The sequence below is a fragment of the Drosophila montana genome, unplaced genomic scaffold (genome assembly GCF_035044405.1).
Source record: "Drosophila montana isolate Dmon_TW-CO22-7 unplaced genomic scaffold, ASM3504440v1 contig_2127_1, whole genome shotgun sequence".
Classification (NCBI taxonomy): domain Eukaryota; kingdom Metazoa; phylum Arthropoda; class Insecta; order Diptera; family Drosophilidae; genus Drosophila; species Drosophila montana.
The window spans coordinates 21,059-43,476 of record NW_026997035.1 but is presented as its reverse complement, the minus strand read 5'-3'; the positions used below and the strand labels follow the sequence as shown (position 1 = coordinate 43,476).

General features: G+C 37.5%; 2 long non-coding RNA genes across 6 annotated transcripts in view; one reads left to right on the top strand and one right to left on the bottom strand.

Annotated features, from left to right (window-relative positions):
* LOC135427166 (uncharacterized) overlaps window positions 1–22,418 on the bottom strand; it is a 198,976-nt gene that overhangs the window by 164,303 nt on the left and 12,255 nt on the right. For 2 of the 5 annotated variants that reach the window (XR_010435999.1, XR_010436001.1), the window contains exon 1: window positions 2,568–3,102. The exons of 1 other annotated variant lie outside the window; for it this stretch is intronic. This is a non-coding gene — a long non-coding RNA (uncharacterized LOC135427166). Of the gene's footprint in view, window positions 1–2,567; window positions 3,103–22,418 lie in introns of those variants that run through there. 2 more of the 5 variants (XR_010435997.1, XR_010436000.1) reach the window with 1 other exon arrangement.
* Window positions 15,631–16,972, top strand: LOC135427096 (uncharacterized). Its single transcript, XR_010435984.1, has 3 exons — window positions 15,631–15,773; window positions 15,854–16,743; window positions 16,810–16,972. It is a non-coding gene; the product is annotated as an uncharacterized LOC135427096 (long non-coding RNA).

Here is a 22,418-nt window from a genome sequence, read left to right as displayed (position 1 = left end):
CTCAAGTGCCAGGCTCAATCCAAATGCAGCAGCAACAGCAACAACAGCAATAACAGCCAGCAGCATCTGCTTCATGTTGTGGCTATTAGCTCAATTATACGAATACTCAAATGTTGCAACAACCGTTCATGCAACATGCTAAATTAGTTACACAAGTGCTGCGCTGCACATCGGACTACTCATAAGAGTAAATCGCATGTGCAATTCTATCAGTTTTACAAATTATCTCTAGCCAAAAAGAGGCTCACATAATCTATAAGATATTTCATAAGCTAGTCGGGGAAAGGCTAAAAATAGCTACAAATTTCTAACAGTAAAATATGCGCATAATTATTATTATTCAATTAGTTTTTAATGTGTAAGTGTGGGTATATGGTATATATATTGGCTTCTAATTGGCGTAACGTTTTTTGAAATCGGCCACACAACCCTAAGAAATGGCAGGAACAAAATTTTCAAAGTTGTAAATATAGTTTTTACAAAAAACCGTTCATTCGAAAATGTGTTTAATAATCGGTTTTAGGGACTTCAAAACTTTAAAAAAAATACCGATTTCGTCAAACACGCTTATAAAATATTGAATTGCTCTCCCTAGTGTAATTACTATTATTAAAAAATTTTATAATTTACAAAGGACTAATATACTGAGTTTTCATTGTTATAAAGATTTTGAAATAGGGTTTATGTGACAAAACTTTTATTTAATATTTAATAATATTTAATATCTTAGAATGGCTTTAAGCCAGAAGAAGCGTGAAATAAAGTAGGACGTGGATGTATTAACAGATCTTGACTTTTTTAAAGAAATATTCGAAAGAATTCCACAGCATACACATATAGAGAACATTTTTTCACCTGACTAGGCAGACCAACAGCTGTGAAGGGTTCCCTCTGCAGTGCTACTGCAGTGGACGTGACAGCTGGGGAATATCCTGGAAATGTGCTTTTGCTTTGTTTTGACAGGGCAGCTGGCTTGCACCTGAGCGAAACCGCAAGATGCGTAAACAACAGTTAGCTGCCTTTAATTGATAAACAAAAGCGCTAGGACAAGAGCTGGGACCAGCAGCAGAAGCAGAAGCCGTAGCAGCACAGCACGAGCCTGTCACAAAACAGAGGACGCATGTCAGGGACTAGGCGGACCCTAAAGGCAATTTGACGCAGCTTGAAATTTGTTTTGGACCAAAATATTTGCAACGTATGAGCTGCAGATTGAGTTTGTTGCATGCCGCGTGCGAAATGCATTTCCATGAAGTAGCCCAGACAAAAGGATGCACAGCAGCAGCACCAGCAGCAGCAGCAACAACTAAGGGACTACTGAAACGGCAGCAGAAGCCTTGAAATTGCATTTTATGGCTGGACATTAAGAGGCAGCATGCAGTAGTCCAAGCTGATTGCAATGGCCAGCAGCAGCACCAGCAGCAGCCTCGAGCGTGCCAAATCAGCTGCCCAAGCAGTTGACATTTTCCAAGCTACTAACTAGGCACCACTAGCATTCCGTACCCTCCTACTGCACTCTTGCCCCTTATTGGCCCAGCGCGCGCATGCGTGGCTAATCGCGGTACGTGTGTCCAGTTTTGGTTCCAGGTATGCTGCACGCGCACAAAAGCGCCTTTAGTCACAGCAAATTATGACAGGATGAGGGCAACTGTAGCTGCCTTGAGCAAGGGCATTTAGTACACCCACCTGGTAGCCCATTATCCTGTAGCAACAAAAAGCGAGGCTAACACGCTGCCAGCTAGACAAATGTCACGTGTTTTATAAAACAGTCTAAAGTTGAACTCCACCCAGAGACTATTGTTAATCCGACTTTTGTTAACGAGAGAGAGGGAGAGAGATCAGGGCAAATGAAGTTGTACGAAAAAAAAACAAGTTAGAGGTTCTAGTCGGGAGCTCCCGTCTAGAGGATACCCTGAACCCCCTTCTACCAACACCAAATGCTTGTTTGCTTTACCAGTAAAAAAATATTTTTCTCTATAGGACTCGAACTAGTAACATACCACACTACGTGCCACCGCCCCTTCTTAACAGCCTTTACTCTCCTCTTTTTGTTCGGTGTGCTTTACGGGGAGAGGTTTGACCTGTTATATGATATACGGCGGAATGGTCCAGAATAATATAATTTTAAATGCTGATCATGTTCATGTCTGTGGCGCACTCACATGCAATTAATATTTGTCGCCCCGTGGCGACAGACCGTCCCGAAAAAGGGTTTTCCTTTTTTAATTACTTCTCACAAGGGGCCATTATTGGCGCCATTGCGCTGGTGGGGGATGCAGAGCACCAAGCATCCCATTGGCCTATTAATCTATAGTTTTTACATGTTGAAACAGCTGAGCAACAGCAACCTAAGATCAATATGTGCAGGAAACAAGTGCTTAAGTTTGGTTTTTTGTTGGAGAGCCTTATATTGGGAAACGTGAGTTTTTTCTTACTAAGAATATCCATTCATATACTTCTAAATATAATAAGTTAATGAGAACTTAACCCATTTGCATGATTGATCGCAATTGTGTCGTAACTTGCGACAGTTTCAATGCTAGGAGATAGTATTCAATGGATGTACTTACCTTTCAATATATTTTCTCAATAGCAAATCTATTTTATCAGGCCAAGGCTCTTCACTTTTGACCTATTTCACCTGTATGATAACATTGCTAATATATATATATTGAACTGATATTACATGTTGATAATACAACATTGCACAACATTTCTTGGAATCTCGACATTAGCCTACTATTTAAAGGCGCTGTCTGTGAAGTCGGTGACATTCGATGTTGTCCGTGAGTTTAAAACATTACATTACGTAAAAAAAATTATTATATACTCAAGAAAAATGTTAATAAATTTCAAAGTGTTTGTGATTTTAATAGCTACTTTGTCTGTGGCTTGGCCAAAAGAATCTTCGACCGAGAATGAATCAGTGAGTAGATTGGGCTAAAGTTCAAAACATGAGTTCGATAATAGTTAATTATCTTAACGATTGTCTCTCAATTTTGCTAGTTGCTCGAAAAACTAGGGGAACAATGTGGCACATATGCATTTCGGATCGTAAAACCAATGCTTGAGCATTTTGCAAAGGTTAACAATGAAACCCCAATAAAAAACAAGAAAATAGCTGAATTGGAACAAATATTCAACATTAATACAATAACTCTGAAAAACAATGAACAACAATTAACAAAACTATATGATAAATCTATGAAATGTGAAATGCAGTTGCTGATCCTCCAAACACAGGCAAACCTAACTTTATGCGAAAAGAATGCAGCTTGATAAAGATGTGGAAATTAACAGCCTAAAAATGAATTTAGTTGAGTACAAAAAAAAACTGGAGCATCTCCCGACCAGTTGTGTTGATCTTAAGAACTATTCGGGAATTCTAACATTAAAAGTTGAAGGCTTAAGCCCGTTTGTCGGGTCATCCGTTTCGAATTTAGCGGGATCAGGGTGGACCGTAATACAACGCCGCATTGACGGAAAAGTCGACTTCTATCGACCATGGCAGGACATATTTTGGGGAGTGACTCCGGCCATGCCAATGATAGCAGTAAATGCATCCAGTGGTTTCTAGCTCATTCGTATCTTCAACGTTACAGTCGAACCTTTTGCCGTTTAGGTTGCTAAGAAATTAATTGCAAATGTTGAGCATTATAAACAGTAACAACATAATTTAATAATTGATTTACCTATCCGCGCAGTTAAAATACCACCAGCTACCTTTTACTCTCGAAGCACAATTCCAATTTTCATAATCATCATTATCGCTATCGTATGTAGAAAAATTAAATCCTTTGTGCAGTTTCATGGAATCACCGGTATTTCCGCTGAATTCGCCAATTGAAATCAACTTGTATTTCTCTTGCTCACTTCCAATTCGAAAATCATCATATCTGGCAAAACGTGTTTCATTTTCCTGATTCACCAGTTGAATGTAAAGTTCGTATCTCTGTGCGCTCGTAATTCTGTGTAGCTTTTCCAGCCCGAGCCAGAATTCTTCTATAACATTTCCAAAGCCATGTTTGTAATCCTGCCATGGTCGATAGAAGTCGACTTTTCCGTCAATGCGGCATTGTATTACGGTCCACCCTGATCCCGCCAGATTCGAAACGGATGACCCGACAAACGGGCTTAAGCCTTCAACTTTTAATGTTAGAATTCCCGAATAGTTCTTAAGATCAACACAACTGGTCGGGAGATGCTCCAGTTTTTTTTTGTACTCAACTAAATTCATTTTTAGGCTGTTAATTTCCACATCTTTATCAAGCTGCATTCTTTTCGCATAAAGTTAGGTTTGCCTGTGTTTGGAGGATCAGCAACTGCATTTCACATTTCATAGATTTATCATATAGTTTTGTTAATTGTTGTTCATTGTTTTTCAGAGTTATTGTATTAATGTTGAATATTTGTTCCAATTCAGCTATTTTCTCGTTTTTTATTGGGGTTTCATTGTTAACCTTTGCAATATGCTCAAGCATTGGTTTTGCACTGCATTTTTCATCATTTTTGTAAACTGACTGGCAAAACTGGGAAGAATTTGTAAATTATTTTATCAAACTTACTCTAGCCATATTTACTCACTGATTCATTACCGGTCGAAGAGTGTGTACCTAAAGTCACCGGCAAAATAGCTATTAAAATCACAAACACTTTGAAATTATGAACATTTTTCTTGAGTATATAATTATGTTTTTCGCGTAATGTAATGTTTTCAACTCACGGACAACATCGAATGTCACCGACTTCACAGACAGCGCCTTTAAATAAGAGGCTAATGTCGAGATTCCAAGAAATGTTGTGCAATGTTTTATTATCAACGTGTTATATCAGTTATATATACATATTAGCAATGGAATCATACAGTTGAAATAGGTCGAAAGTGAAGAGCCTTGGCCTGATAAAATAGAATTGCTATTGAGAAAATATATTGAAAAGTAAGTACATCCATTGAATACTCTTTCCTAGCATTGAAACTGTCACAAGTTACGACACAATTGCGATCAATCATGGAAATGGCTGGAGTTCTTATTGACTTTTTATATTTAAAAGTATATGAATGGATATCCTAAGTAAGAAACAACTGGCGTGTTCCAATAGAAAGCTCTCCAACAAAAAAACCATACTAAAATGCGCTTGTTGCCTGCAAAAAGTAAAATAAACTAATAATATAAAAAATATATAAAATTATAAAAATATGCCAAAAATCGATTTAAATCAAATTCACTTAAGACGGTTGCTAAGGCACAACCGAAATATAGCTGAAAATTGTATATTTAAGCAAAATAGTTTTTCATATTTGATTTTAGAAAACTAAAAAATGGAAAGGTCGCCAAAACCAGTGTTTAATTATATTTACAACAGTATATATTTATTTTTTTATTTTTTATTAACCACACATGTGTAGCTTTCAGGTTATCGTAAATTAGAATTAGATTACCTTATAATAACTTCAAATAAACAGAGAAAAACATCGTACTCTAACCAAAAGTGGATAAATACGGCACTGCACCCTAATTAAATATTATTAGTTATAATTAAAATGGAATGAAAATATGGAAGTACATTTAATTTATATAATCTCACTAATAGGTTAAAATTAATTTAATTAAATTAATGATTAATTAATAAATAAAATCAAGAACGCTAGAAGCTCAAATACGTATTTAATTGTCTTCAATTATTGTTAACAAGAAAACTTGTGCAGCTCTTTAAGGAAATAATTTTGGCTTATTCCCAAGCGTAAAGTATATTTTTTGCTGTTTACTGTTATCATTTTTATTAATTACAAAAAGGGCCTAATTACGCACGAAGCGTGCAAAGCGAGGGCCTGCAGCGTGACATCAGCTGCTGTGCTGGGTTTAAGCTTTGGGAGCCCTTTGACTTTGCGTTCATTGCCGCATTGCCACATTGACGCATTCACACCTTGCCCCGACAGACAGAGAGGGTCGCCAGAGCAGCAGGAGGAGAGGACGCGAAGAGCAGCAGTTAGGACAGCAGCCAGATGCGGCACTCGCAAACAAGTTTCTTAGGCCTTCAAGTATATATACATATATATATATATATATATATATATATATATGCATATACATATATGCATTTATGTTTTAATATAAAAATTGCGGCTATTTAAGCGGTGCACGCCCAAAAAACAGAAATAAGCCCAAGTGCAACAAACTTGCTGCAAGCAGCTGGCGAGACGCAAGGGCACAAAATGAAACAGATTAAGGCCAAACGATGAGTTGCTTTAAATGTTGTGAAATTCCACCTGCAATGTTGCAAATGTTATCATTCATAATTTTTCATGCTTGTGATTTTATTGCCATGAAATTGCCAATAATTACAGACAAACGAGCCACAGATTCTCGCAGAGATTCCTTTTGGGGAATTAGCTTTAATCTCTGGAGAAAACTGCTCTCATTATGCGACAGCATTTTGCCATTTGCCTTTAAGCTACCCTTTTTTTTTGTGATACTGCGAGTCTTCAAACTTGATTGCAACTTTAATTTGGCTACAAAATGAAGCAAGTTTGTCTCCGACTTTGCGCTTGTGGGCTCTGATTCTGATTCAGATTCAGTTTCTGATTCTGTTTTTGCCTTTTGGCTTTGGCTTTGGCTTTCGCTGTGTTTGGCACAAATTGGCTTAAGCCCGCACAAAACGTTTTTCATCATACTATGGCAAAAACTTTTCCGGCGCTGCTTTTCCGCGCTTTTGTCACAAGTTTTCCCAGCGCTTTTGCTCTCTGCCACTTTTTCTCTCTCTTCCTCTATCATGTCGGCCCGCCACCCCGCACACCACTTTGCCTGTGTACGTAATTGCATTGCATGTTGCGCTGCATTAAACATTTCATAATTTTATTTGGTTGCCTTTGTCATTGGCTTACGCTTGTTATTTGGCAGTTTTCCACAAAAGTTTTTCATCACTCGCGTGTTTTAAAAAGAACACTTTTCGAAATTTTCTTTTTGTTTTGTTCGCAATGAATAAAAACCGGAAAAGGATTTGAAATTAATGTGCACCTGAAAATTTCTGTAAAGCAGGCATAATCCGGCTTTGCCTGGTCCAAGTGTTTTTTGCTTAATTTAAAATCTGTGTCGCCATTTCCCACCAAAAGGGTGGCTATTTTAACAATTTGTAAAGCACGTTTTAATTTTCCATAAAATGCTGTGACATTGATTAAAAATGTTCAATCAATGTCAATATCGAAAGGAATACAAATATTTTATACATTTTTGGAACGATCAGATAAATAAATAGACAATTCTACATAACCATTTTTAAAAAGTTTTCTATCACATAAAAGAATTTTCCGAAACCCGAATCAGTCGATCAGTCGGTAAATAACAGTTCCATATATATTAATATATTTATTTATGTAGATTTCAACAGTTGAAAATCATTCCCTATTTTTATTTTTTGACCTCTAGCTTAAGCATAATTGTTAAGGAAATACTTATAACAAATAAAAGTATATTATTTAATGCGAAGAAATAATATCTTTAAGGTTTTAGTTATTAATAATTTAACAAATATAATTTAAAGTATTCTCAGAGAGCTTCTAGAAATTCTTAGAACTTCTTCAACATGCCCTGCGGCCGACTTTCTTCTGACCGACACTTCAATTACATCGTGGGAAACTAAAGAGCACTCAATAGTTGCAATATCTATGCGATTGTTCTGCTTGTCAAAATATTGAAGGCAACTGAACTGCTGAAGAGAATCTCGTTTCAAAAGTGCCGCTCGTCGCCGTCGTCGAGTCGGTAGCAGGCAGCACAACAAAAATTCGCAAACTCATTGCGGCGCACTCATAAAAAGAAGTGAGACAAAATATGAGAAGCGCAGAGGAGAGTGTTAGGTATGATGAAACAGAACCCGAACAAAAAAGTGTAACAAACACACAACTTCCCACATTTATTAACTAATTTGCTAAGGTTGAACTGGCGAGCGAACAATGTGGCCAAATGTTAATGTCTTCTAATTGCTACAAGCGGCTGCCACACACACAGGAGTATGAGAAAGGCTGGCGGCGGCTTTCATATGCCACCTTAATACGATTTCCAAGTTCGAGAACACAAAAACTTGTCACCGTCATCGTTTTTGGCTTTGCGTGTGGCCCCCTACCTCCCGCTCCATTGCCCGCAACTACTGTTTGGTTTGTGGGCCTGGACAATGGCGAGCGGCATCTTGGGAAAAATGTCGCACACGTCGTTGTCGTTGCCGTTGTCATTGTCATTGTCATATAGAGAATCTTATGCTCATTCTTCTCATTGTCATTGTCACCTGAGAATTGGGTACTCTCCGACTCTCTCACTTTGTGCCGCATGTCCTTTTTGTATAAGCCGCTCCCTTTTGATCCTTGCTGCTTGCCGCTCAATTTGCTTTCATTTGAAACTCATTTGGCTGCACTTGCCCAGCCCTAAAGTGTTTTGCCAGCAACAATTTGTGAGTCGCTCAGGTGGGCCTGTTGCTTCTTCAGTTCACATTGTTCGACTTTGCGCAATTGTTTGCGCTCAATTGCCAAAAATTGTTTGAAGCCGCCCGTCGACGCTTTAAGGCATTCGCCTACCGCGCATCCCTCTACTGTTTTCCATCTTTTGCCATTTGCCACTGATTGTGTATGTGTGCGGTCCTCGGCTGGGAATCGCCGCAGCTCAGAAAATATTGCATTTTGGGGCATCGACTTTGCATACACTTAAAATGCAGTGTGCTCTCGGCTCAGTGCGAGCTGCTCACCGATGAAGCTGATGGTCGCCTACGGACCTCGCAGCTGCACAGTGGGGCGAAAGGTTACATAAGATCAAAGTAACATACTAAGTTTTAGTGATAATTAAGGGGCAATACAAGTGTAAGTTGTTTTGAAAAAGATTTTCTTCTGGTTAAAAAAGTATTTATTGCGGAACCGACAACTTTTATCGAAAAATATATGTGGATTCACTATCTTAAGTTTTATAGTATTATATTAAAAACCACAAGAAATATCTATTATAAATATTAAGGTTAAGTGAACAAATTTATTTAATTATAGGATTATATATTACTCTATATATTTTGGATTCTAATTTAGAAAGGAAATAATAAACAAATATGTCAAGCACTTTTTTTTTCATTCTATAACTATATTTCACTTATAAATTAGTGTATTAAATGTGTAATTCGTTGCATTTTGTCATACATATACCCAAAATAACATTCGATATTTATCGATAAATTATAAAAGAAACTTTTAACAACTTCAAATCCAGTTATTTCATAATGATATTATACAGCTTGAATTAATATTTAACCAATTAAGTGGGCTATGGTCAGGATAAACCTGATAATCAATGCAACCTTTGCCATCTAACATATATAATTTGTCCCACTGTGCATAGGCACACACGCACTTTGTGCCACTGATGCTGAAGCTGAACTGTTTTGCATGATTGACTGTTTGACATAATGAAACGCATGCAGAAACAAGCTGGCGAGGAACAGCCAAGCAAGCGGCAGAGCAAGAGGTGCCCCAGAGCTGGCAAGTAACCAGATTTGGGATGACCATGGTGCATAGCCCACGCAGAGTTGCATTTGTAGTAGTAATCATTGTTGTTGTTGGTTATGCTGTTGTTGTTGCTACTAATCAAGTGCACTGCTACTTCCTGGGGGGGTCGCTGGGCTATAGTTGGCATTCTGTCATTCAGATGGTTCCAGTATTGTGGTTTTTGCCAGCTGATTTTCTTTTATCAACGTTGAAACAGACGGCAGTCCATGATTGCCAACGTTGTTGTCGATGTTGTTGTTGTTGTTGGTCTTCTAATCAGTTAGTGCACAGTGCACAGTGCGCAAGGCAGAAAGTCGGTCAGCAGTCGGTTAGGGGGCTAATGAAAATGAAAATCTGTGTCAATGTGCATTGTTTGCATATTGAACAGAACTTGAACTAAAATTGAGTTTGAGTACAGTTTGAGCTCGAATTGTTTGTTGTGAGGTGAGGCTTGTGTCAACAACATATTTTTTTTTTTGAGATTTCTTTTGTTTAGCATACAAATTAACTGGCGACACGCTCTGTTGTTGGGTGGGCTGCTCTTGCTGTTGTTTTTGGTAATTGCTGGTCAGGTGTAGGTGCTGCAGTGCTCCCAAATCTTGAACAACACTTCAAAGAGCATATGACAAGCAGTTTTTTTTCTTCTTTTCTGTCACTTCAAACGCTCGCTGCGCGGCGCATGTATGTGTGGGCTCAAAAGCCAGTTCCAGTTCCAGTTTCAGTTCGAGACGAAACTATTAAAACAAACGCCCACCGTTTGTCGGGTCTGGGGGTCTTCAGACCGGCCGCATGTGACGGACATGCATTTTGCTTGTTGAATTTCGACTGACACTGAAGTGATGAAAGTGTTTCACAATCAACCAAGACATTGCAAGGCGGCAGCATCACAGGCCAAAATAAGTAAGAGTGTTCTAGTCTTGACGCTTCCCGACCAAAAAATACCCTGTACAAAGGCTTTAGTTGCTGTATAGAATTGTAAGCTTAGGCAAATTCTGTGCTGCAAAGTGAAATTCAAAATATGGGCTTTTGAAATATTCTGAAAATCTAGCTGGAAATCTATATTTATCAATAAATTATGGATAAACAAAATAACTTGTGCCAGATAAAAATGTATAAGCCAAAGTTCGAAGGGAGAGATTCCCTCTGTTGCCTTTGACATAGAGCTGCAAATGTAGACTAAACCCTGTTTCACTCAGCTCGAGGGTACAAAAACACAGACATTCAGATCGTTGCATTTATAAACTCACACAAAGACTCACACACGGACAAAACACCCACACACAACAGGACGCCGTCATGTCTGAGGGCACAGCTAGCAGCCCATAGAGAGCAACTCATACCCTTACCATGGCGCGGGCAGGGCGTTACTAATTTGTGTCACATTTTTTCCTTGTGCTCGCCTCGCATTTGCTACACTTGTTACACGGTTCACACGCCGTTCCTTACATCTTCCGGCTTGCCTTTTGCCTTTGTCTATTTGGCAATGATTTTTGCGGTAGGTCGACATCATCGATCGAGTGCTTAGGCCCTCATTCATCAATGCCGACTGGCATTACTAATTGCCGATTCGTTACAAAAATGTGCGACTTTTTACAGCTAGAGAATTGCCTATGCAGCGACAGATACGGTGGCGGCACCTACTCTCTGAAGATGCCTCACTGTGTGGGCGAACCAGCGTCCACATATTAGACAGTCCGATAATCCCTGCAACCAGTTCCCGCTGAGTCACGCAAATGCCACCAACTCTTAGCACGTAGTGAACATGCAAAACAGTATATATATATTTCTCTGTTTTATATTATTTAATGTTTTATGGACTACGTTTGATTAATGTGAAATATTTGTGCAGTTTTCACAAATTGAGTTTATCTGTAGGCAGCTATTTTTTTGATTTCGATAATACAAACGATATTATTTATTTTGTATCTTTCCTGATAAATTTTCTTACAAACTTCACCAAAAAACTCTTCGAATCGCATTATCCACCAACAAAGCTTGGATTCTGCGAAAAATGAAAAACGTCTCAAGGGATTTTTCATATACATACAACCATGAAAATGAATTTGAGCGCGAAACGTCCCCCACCTAATCTTTGACCCTGTTTCCACCAAGGAGGAATGCATTTTTTGAAAAGTGTGAAACACCCCTCATATGAATTTGAACAAAGATCTTTGAAAATGAGTTTGAGGCCGATCGGATGGAAAACAAAAATGTTGCATACAAACGTTTTTCGCGATTTTTCCACACATGCGGTTGGAATTTCCCGAAACCCCGTCTTAACGTTCACCTTTAGGACATAAGATAACTGCAGTAAAAATTTCCGCTCCTAGCCTTTACGGTATGGCCTGTGCGTTGATCACCAAGCAGTCAGTTAGTCAGTCGGGACAACCAGTTTTATATATATAGAGATACGAATATTTTCTCTTTTATTTTTAATACATTTGCAAGTCTTTCGAATATATTATATTTAATAGCTGAAACTTAACCTTAATAAATTAAAATTTTTAAATATGCTCTTTAATCATTTTTATACCATGAACCCATTAAAAAGGGGTAAAAAGGGTATAATGTTTTTATGTAAATGTAGATAACAGGCAGAAGGAAGCATCTCCGACCCCATAAAGTATAAATATTCTTGATCAGCATCAATAGCCGAGTTGATCTAGCCATGTCCGTCTGTCTGTCTCTCCGTCCGTCCGTCCATCCATGCGTCCGTATGTATGAACGCAAAGATCTCAGAAGAGATAGAAATTTTAGCTGTAGGTCCTCCAAGCCCATGCGCAGATCGAGTTTGTTTCTGATATTCGATAGCTTGCCCCATTTCCAAGTAATCGATAAAAATTAATATCGAAATCCTGTTTTTTGGGCAAGTTTGGTAAATACTAAAAGCTAGAGTCACCAAACTTGACATCTATAATAACTTCTAAAATAGTATATATATATATCAAGTAACTTTCATTTTATAGCTATCACCTTCCTGCTACTACCTCAAAGCTATTAATCAAGTAAATAAATCATTTTATGCTGCCCACCAATATAAGCCACAATTTTAATGCAATTGTCATCATAAATACACGAATATTTTATAGTGCATTAAGATCTACTGCTGAAATTTTCATCAAGATCGGTAAAGAAACACAGAAATAAATTAACAAAAAAAACATGTTGTGGCTATCCTCGTATCAGCGGCAGCAAGCGCCAATCCCAAGAATTTCTATATACATGTACATGCGCGTCACACATGCATGCGCGTCTACTTTGAATTTTATCAACAGCATGGCAATTGCGATTGTATTGTTTTCTATATTGCTATTTTAGAAGGTTTTTTTTTTATTAAAACTCAATTAATGATGTGGCTTTTGAGTAGGGGCGGCGGCAAGCAGGGCGGTCTGTTGCTGGTTCGAACCCTACCGAGGAAACTACTCTTCTTTTTTTTTTGGCTGGTGTGGCTGTTGAGTAGAGGCGGCAGCAAGTAATGCGGTCAGTTGCGAGTTCGAACACTGTCAAGGAAACTTTTTTTTTTTAAATTAACTTTGTTACTACAAAAGCAAAGGAGCGCGTAACTCGAGCTGCATTTGGTGTTGGGATAAGCGGCTTCAGGGTATCCCCTAGTCGGGAGCTCCCGACTAGAACCTCTTACTTGTTTTTACTGTTCAAATAACTTTACATTTTATTTGTAAGATTAATAATTTTTTTTTTCGTTTGAAAACATTTTTAAACTAAATTTAAATAATAATTTTAAATTTTAATTATGTACTATTTCTGCATTATTTTGAAATGCAGCAATTATTTTTATATATTTTATATTATATTTTTATATTATTCTATTTTGTATTACATTTCTTATATACATATATATTCGTTTCTGTAAGAAGTTTCGTGCCAGTCATGAAGCTGCAACAAAAAGTACGCAAAGCAACTTAAGCAAACAATTGTTGGCCAAGACGCAGAGGGAAACTGTCTTGGGGGATTTGAGGCGAGCCAAGCCCCTGTATATGGCCCATAGACAGCCGGTTAATGGTTTGTAATCTAAAGCTAAGCGTTTACCAAAATCAATTTCAACTGTCAGTCGTCATATTGTGCCCAATTGTCAGTGACACTTTAGTGGACAGAATTTTACGTTGTTGTTGGTAACAAAGCGCAGATACGAAGTCGAGATACAGATACGAAAGTCGTTGATAACCCCAGACAGTTGACATTTCAGCATTATTGAGGTGCATACCAGACTGTGGCATTTAAGGTGTGTGTGTATGGGGCGGCTCTTTAATGACTGATTAGTGGAGCATTTTTGGTAGGGTCCGACCGCACACGCACACACACACAGTTGCTGAGCAGCTATTTGTGGTCGAGAAGTTTCATTTATCAAGCGTGCTTAAACAATTCATCAATTATGTGCAAAATATTTGTGTATGTACGCCTACGCAGCAATTGTACTTGCAACATGTGCGTCTGATGTGGCATGGAAATGTTGCTGTTATTGGCGCCGGCAACTGCGTGGAGTGCTCGTTAGTTGTCGTTTCGCTTACGCGTTCATTTTTCATAATTTCAACACACTTGGTTAAAATGCAACGGCAAACCAAATAAAACAAAAATAAAGTTGGAAAACAGACGACTTCCGCTTGCCAACCAGTCCAGCGTTCTGGCTTTGCCATTGCCAGAAGTCAACTTAATTAATTTTCTGCGCCAACAGCACTTGCAACTGTTGTGGCAGCAGCAGAAGCATTGACTTTAACTGCAGCATCAAGTTTGATTTAAGCCATGCGGCGGACAACCCAAGGCCAATAAGGCTCGCCATGCTCTGGCTACCTTCTCGAACAGGAAGCGCCTCGAACCGACTCCTACTTTATCTGTTTATTGCCGCTGCAGGAGCCCAGTTGCAGCTAGCTAGCTGCCCAACTGCGGCAGGTGTTGCCTGATATCTCTGATTAAATGGCGTACGCCAAATCATGGCCAAAAGCGTTCATAGACGCACATTAAATTACGCTGTCGAGTGGGTGAAGCCCGAACGTAACCTGATCTACAAATGCATTTGGCTGAGATTAACATTCAAGTGATTTGGTGGGCGGTGGGGCGGATGGGGAGGCGAGTCGCATGTTGCATGTTGCAACTACTTAAAGCTTAGCTCTGAATTGGTGTTACTCTCCAGCTAACGATGTGCGATTAGTTAAGTGTACCAAGAATCAAAACACTAATCTGGAACAGCTGCGATAATTTGTGAAAATAGTTGAGGAAAATCGAATTCCTCAAAAATCAGATGTTTTCTGCACTAGCTTCTTTAAGAGATTATATATAATGCTATAATTCGATGCTGACTTAATTTATTTATTTATAGCACACATCAAAAAGACCAACAATTGTATCAAATAAACAAACAAGCAATGCTTCAGAGAACTGCATAGCATCTAAAATATTGCATATAGCTTCTACCCTTGTAGAAGGTATAATAATTTTCTCTGGAAATGTGTAAGGCATAGAAGGAGACATCACCGTCCGTATATATATTCTAAATTAGCATCTACAGCTGAGTTAATATAGCCATGTCCGTCTGTCTGTTTCTATGCGAACTAGCCTCGAAGTTCTCTTGAAACTGTGCATAGGTGCGTCTTTTTGTTGCACGCAGTACATGTGTCGGAACCGGCCGAATCGGACTACCATATCATATAGCTGACTTAAGAACGATCGGTCGAAAATTAAGATATCTTACCCAAAGGCGACATTAATAAGTTTAACTATACCCCCTACATGTAGGTGGAATAGTAGGATTTTATATGGTAAAATATTCTGTTTTCAACGATATTTTCACAAGCTCAGCATATTCGAGCTGCACTATTCTTACATATCTGCAAAAGTGAAGTGCCTATAAGAGTATTAAATTTTCGACGTGCCGAAGATATGACTACTTTTTCTATTACAATTCATTTATTAAGTATTAAGTTTTGTTCTAATTTGTTAGATTGGAACGTTGTTTTTGTTTAGTTTTCCTGCATTCCATATATTTCTAATATTTTAATTCGATAAGTTCATGAATCACATTTGATAGTAGCAACCGCATAAATTCCTGCATCAGAACGCTATATAAAGGCGGGAACAATGCAGTTCAAGTCAAGTTTCAATTTAAATCGTGAATTAACCACATTTATTTGAGAGCTTTAAAATAAATTAACGCCCAAGCAATATGTTCATAAATTTCAAAGTGTTTGCGATTTTAGTAGCTGTTTTGCCTGTGGCTTGGCCAACAGATTCGTCGACTGAGAATGAATCAGTGAGAAGATCGGTCTAAAATTAAAAACATGCACTCGATAATAATTAACCAAAATAACGAATGTCTGTCAACTTTGCAAGTTGTTCGAAAAACTAGAGGAACAATGTGGCGCATATGCATTTCGGATCGTAAAACCAATGCTAGAGCATTTTTCAAAGGTTAACAATGAAACCGCAATAAAAAACAGAAAAATAGCTGAATTGGAACAACTTATTGAAACTAATACAAAAACTCTTCAAAACAATGCACAACAATTAACAAAACTAAATGACAATTCTGCGAAATGTGAAATAGAGTTGCAGACAACAACAACCAAAAACGCAAATTTAAAAGATAGTTTAAATATTAAAGAGGCAGACGTCTTCCAAGCAGAGTCAAACCTAACTTTATGCGAAAAGAATGCAGCTGATAAAGATGTGGAACTTAACAGCCTTAAAGAGAAATTAGTTGAATACAAACAAATAGTTGAGCATCTCCCGACCAGTTGTGTTGATCTTAAGAACTACTCGGGAATCCTTGCATTAAAAGTTGAAGGCTTGGACCCGTTTTTCGGGTCATGCGATTCGAATCTGGCGGGATCTGGGTGGACCCTAATACAACGCCGCATTGACGGAAAAGTCGACTTCTATCGACCATGGCAGGATTACAAACATGGCTTTGGAAACGTCAAAGAAGAATTCTGGCTTGGACTTGAAAAGCTACACAGAATTACGAGCGCACAGAGATACGAGCTTTACATTCAACTGGTGGATCAGGAAAATGAAATGCGTTTTGCCAGATATGATGATTTTCGAATTGGAAGTGAGCAAAAGAAATACAAGTTGATTTCAATTGGCAAATTCAGTGGAAATGCCGGTGATTCCATGGAATACCACAAAGGAAGTAATTTTTCAACCTACGATAGTGATAACAAACAGAGTTGTGCTTCGATGTTGAAAGGTAGCTGGTGGTATAAAAGCTGCGCGTTTAGGTAAATCAATTATTATATTATGTTGTTACTTTTTATAATGCTTAATATTTGCAATAATTTTCTTAGCAACCTAAACGGTAAAAGGTTCGACTGTAACGTTGAAGACACGAATGAGTTAGAAACCACTGGATGCATTTACTGGCAGCATTGGCATGGCCGGAGTCACTCCCTAAAAAATGTCCAAATGATGATACGACCATTAGAATATAATAAATAGTCTATTAATTAACATGTTTTTAACTAGAACTTTGAAAATTTCTGGTGTACCGTTTATGTGTTTTTTAATTGAATGAACATTTCTATATTTCTGTCTTGCAAAAACTAGTAATGGTTACCGAATAAGAGAAATATCTATATATGATTTAAATATTCCTGACTTCTTAATACTGCTTACTGCTTGCTTAATAATTAAACAAATATATGGAATTTCGAAGTAAGAGCACTCTAGTCGGGAAAGCCCGACAAGCCATAAAAAAAAGGTACATAATTTGAGTATAATATGTATATCTCTATATATAAAACTGTTTGTCCTGACTGACTGACTGACTGACTGACTGACTGACTGACTGACTGATTGGTGATCAACGCACAGCCCAAACCGTAAGAGCTAGGAAGCTGAAATTTTCACTGTAGTTACCTTATGTAATGTAGGTGCACGTTAAGACGGGGTTTAGGGAAATTCCACCCGCAAGTGTGAAAAAATATCGAAAAACGTTTGTATGAAACTTTTTTGTTTGCCATCCGATCGGCTTCAAATTTATTTTCAAAGGTCTTTGTTCAAATTCATTTGAGGGGTGTTTCGCGCTTTTTGGAAAATGCATCCCTCCTTGGTGGAAATGGGGGTTAAAAATTTGGTGGGTGACGTTTCGCCCTCAAATTTATTTCCAAGTATCTATATGAAAATTCATTTGAGACGTGTTTTTCACTTTTCGCAGAATTCAAACTTCTTCGGGGGGGAATGCGATTCAAAGATTTTTTGGGCGAAGTTTTAAGCTGTGTCCGATTTGCTTCAAACTTATTTTCAAAGCTCTACATAAGAACTTAATAAATACGTATTTCAGCGATTTGGGAAATTCCACCCGCAACAGTGGTAAATTGGCGGAAAACGGTTGTATGATTTTCAAAGATCTTTGTTCAAATTTATTTGAGGGGTGTTTTACACTTTTCGTAAAATCCGTTCCTCCTTGGTGGAAATGGAGGTCAAAGATTTGGTGGGTGACGTTTCGCGCTCAAATTCGTTTCCAAATATCTATAAGAAAAATCATTTGAGACGTGTTTCACACTTTTCGCAGAATCCAAACTTTTTCGGGTGGAATGCGACTCAAAGATTTTTTGGGCGAAGTTTTAAGTTGTGTCCGATTTGCTTCAAACTTATTTTCAAAGCTCTCCATAAGAACTTAATGAATACGTATTTCAGCGATTTGGGAAATTCCACCCGCAACAGTAGTAAATTGGCGGAAAACGGTTGTATGAAAGTTTTTTGTTCACCATCCGATCGGCCCCAAACTCATTTTCAAAGATCTATGTTCAAATTTATTTGAGGGGTGCTTCACACTTTTTGAAAAATCCATCCCTCCTAGGTGCAAATGGGGTCGAAGATTTGGTGGATGACGTTTTGTGTTCAAATTTATTTCCAAAGATATATAAGAAAAATCATTTGAGACGTGTTTCACATTTTTCGCAAAATCTAAACTCCTTGGGTGGAAAATGCATTTTAAAGTTTTTTTGTGAATTTTAAGTTTGTTTGATTCCCGTCCGATCAGTTTCAAAATCATTTTCAAAGCTTTTTGAAAACATTGATTTTATAACATACGTGCCACGGACAAGGCCGGGTTATACCCGCTAGTGTCTTATATACGGACAGATGGATGGATAGAAGGACAGGCGGACAGGGCTAGCTCGACTGGGCTATTGATGCTGATCAAGAATATATATACTTTATGGGATCGGAGATGCTTCTTTCTGCCTGTTGCATACATTATCACAAATACATTGTACCCTTTTTACCCATTTTTAATGGGTTCAGAGTATAAAAATTACTATACATAATAATTATGATAGAATCTATTTAAACTGGCACAGATAGAAGCCAAGGCCATAATACCCAAATTCTGTATCAGTTCTCTGTTAATCCCTTTCAGTTAACTTCTTTCACACTTAAATATAGACCATGTTTGATACTTTACAAACTTCATATGATATCGTAAATCAAATCGAAAAGCTTAGCCCTCAAAGTGCTTTCGCTTGTTGCATGTTGGATCTTATCGCTTAGGATAGTAATTTGATGGGCTTTGATGGGCTTTGCTGGTGTCGCTTGGCGGCACACCGCAATTCATTCACGAAAGTAAAACTTGTAATAAAAATTAAAATTAAACTCAAATTCGATTTTTATGATGGACGCAACGCGTTGAGGCCACAAAAATTGCTAGCTGACAACAAGCCACAACTTTGTTGGAACGTAAAATGATTTTAAAGGCTATCATTAACATTATCAGTTAGACATAATATGGGCAGAGAGTCATAGATAAAAGCGATAGAGTTGGGGGCATGGCAACTGGGAGGTCGACAAAAACTTTTTCAACTTTCTTTGACGCCCCAGCGAGTCAAAGAGTTGATTTTTTTTATGGACTCAAATTAAACGCGGTTTGTGCGCTCAACAAATGTTGTTGTGGTCGTTGCTGTTGTTGTTATTGCTGTCTGTTGGTTTGTTTAATTAAAAGTAAAACCAGGTTAAGTATTGAGCAAAAGCGCAGCATGAGCTGCTTTGTGTTGGTTTTTAGGGGGCCTGGCCAAAATCTGAACTGCGACTGCTATCAAAATCGCGTAAATCTCAGGCCTACATAGGGCCGGGCCATCAAATAAAAGTTCATTAGTTGCGGATAAAAAGCAAAAAAATCAAACTAAAAATAAAAAACAAATGATTTAATGAGCACACACAAGCGACTCGGAAATTCAGGTATGAAAGTGTTGCTTAATTTGTAACTACAATTTAGCTCAGTTTTATTATCACCTCTACAGCTGCAAATTGTCTGCCTGGCAAACAGAATTTAGCAACGCGAATTGGCCTAGCTCTAGGCGAGTATTTGTCCAATGTGTTTGCCGGGCCAAGCCAGCTGCCAAAAAATTATACTCGCTGCCAGTTGGCCAACAACTAACTGAAAGCAACGTCTCGGTTTCGGCCAAATCCAATTTGAAATGCGTGTCACCCTCACCGGGCCTGGAACGAAATGCCAGCAGGACAAACGCGGAGCGTGAAAATCCTTTTGGGGCACCAACACACACAAGCACAGACACAGGCACACCTTAGGAGGTGCGTGTTGGAAAATTTTAAGTGTGCAAATTGCTTATGTCTCGGCATTCGCATCTGCAATATGTTTGTCTAACGAAAAGGTGAAAACACACAAAAAACGTCAACAATCATAGAAACTCCTATACAATTTTTGCCTATGCGCTGCCAATCTCCTAATGGGATTAAATCAACCAAAAATAAAAGGTGCAACAGACTTTTTCATTTGAAGTCGCTTGGGAAATTAGTTTGGATATATAATATGATACTAAAGAAAAAACGTTATCAAATATATTTAAATACAATATATTTACAATAGTTGTTGATATTTTTTAGTTATTATAAAATCTTGAACGCATCAAATATTTATAGAAGATTGTATATTTTTCTTTCGCATTATGATAATTAAGTATATTTTTTGAGCAAATTACTTCTAAAAGATATTATATTTTATTTAATATTTTTAAGTATATTTTTCGTGTGAATTACTTTATAACCTTCTCTAGTTGAATGCAGTTTTATAGTTTTTTAGTTGCCTTCGAGAGCGCGTTTCGGCCATTCAAAAATGGGTCACGTCGTGGTCGTGCAGCTGCTTCAATCACATTTCATTATTAAATAAGAATATCAACAAAAAAACCAACAACAAATTATTATTACTGTTTTTATTATGGCGGTCAGTTAAGCGCCAGAGATGCGGACCACACCTTCAGCACGTTTTGACGGAATTGTATAGCCAAAAGCACAAAAACCAAATTTAAAAAATAGGAAAAAAAAACAACAAAAAATAAATACTTAACAAAGCGCTGAAAAAGTATTAAACTATTCATAATTCACACAGAGCAAATGTTAATGAATACTCCCCGTTGCGTTAATGAGTCAAAGCGCTGAAATTATTTGCATTCACTTTTCAGCACTCAATGAAATTGAATGGAATTCATTTTCATGCCACACGAAAGTTTATAAATCAGCACAAAATGCGCGACGCGGACGGGTTCAATAAAAACAAATTATTAATTTTCATATGCAGCTGCAAGCGAAAAAAAATAATAAAAAAAAAAGCAAAGAAAAAGCCAAAATAAAGCTAAAATTAATTGCAGGCAAAAAATATTTAAAAAAAATAAAACTAAGACCGAAAACTAAACTTTTTGTTGTAATACGCTTGCAACTAATGGGAAAACGAATATATATCACGCACTCCAAACCATATGTGGGCTTTATGCAGTTTGAAGACCGCACACCCCCTCACCCACACACACATGCAACTCACATATGTACAAAGTGGTGCAGTTGGCCATGTGGAAAACTGGTTAACGCTGCAATATAAATAAAATTGTGAAAAAAATTTACATTTTTTATAAGTGCAGAGCATAGGTTGCAATGTTAATTAAAAGCCAACGGCAACTACATAAAACTAATTCTTTTTTTTTTGCGCATCCAATAATTGAGCATAATTGAAGGCTGCGATTTGTTTTAAATGAGTTCATATATTGCACAGTGAATACCAATTAAAATATGTTATGAATTTGTTTTATCAGGTTTGATTGGATTATAAACTTTTTGTCAAATAGAAAACTGATCCGCTTTGAAACTTTTGATTTTTTAAAAATATAAATAATAGAGCAAAAAGGTGTTTTATGAACGAAACTTTTAAAAATATTACAAGAAGAATGTGTTTTACATAAATACTTAAGACAGTATTACAGATTTATAAAAAAATATTAATTTAATTTAATTGAAAAGCTTTGATCTAACTTTAAAAGTGCTTCAATGCAAATATCCTCTGTGAAAAATTCTTACGCGCTTTTAAACTTATATCAGAAATATAATATTCCCAAAGCCACATCATTTAATGTTTATTTGTGCACTTCACTCAAATGCAGTTAATTTGGTTCGATGTGCCAATTCCGATAGCGAGCTCCATTTAATATTCATTGGAAGTCTCTTGTGTTGGGCAATAAAAAAATTTTAATAAAAAAAGAAAAAACTGCAATCTGGCCAGATGCAAAAACAGAACAACAACAAAAACTCCATTTGGTCTGGCATAATTTCCTGTTGGGCGAAAAACGCAAAATTTATGAGCAGACAATTGTGTGAGGCCAAATAGCCCAGATACCAAAAACCAAAAACATGATCAATTATACTGCGAAATGCGAGAAAAATTGCTGGCCTAAACAAATAAAGGTGGTCAGGATGTGTGAAGGGGGTCGGGGTGTGTGTTAAGCAGTGGGCAGAAGGGGTTGGCTGCTTGGTTAACTGAGTTGCATTTGTTTAGATTGCGAATTGCGGGCGCGGCTCATGTGAGTAATTCATTTATGCCATTGGCTGTAGTTGCTGCTGGCCGGCTGATTAATCGCGGCTAGTTACGAGCGGCAATTGCAAAATTAGCCAT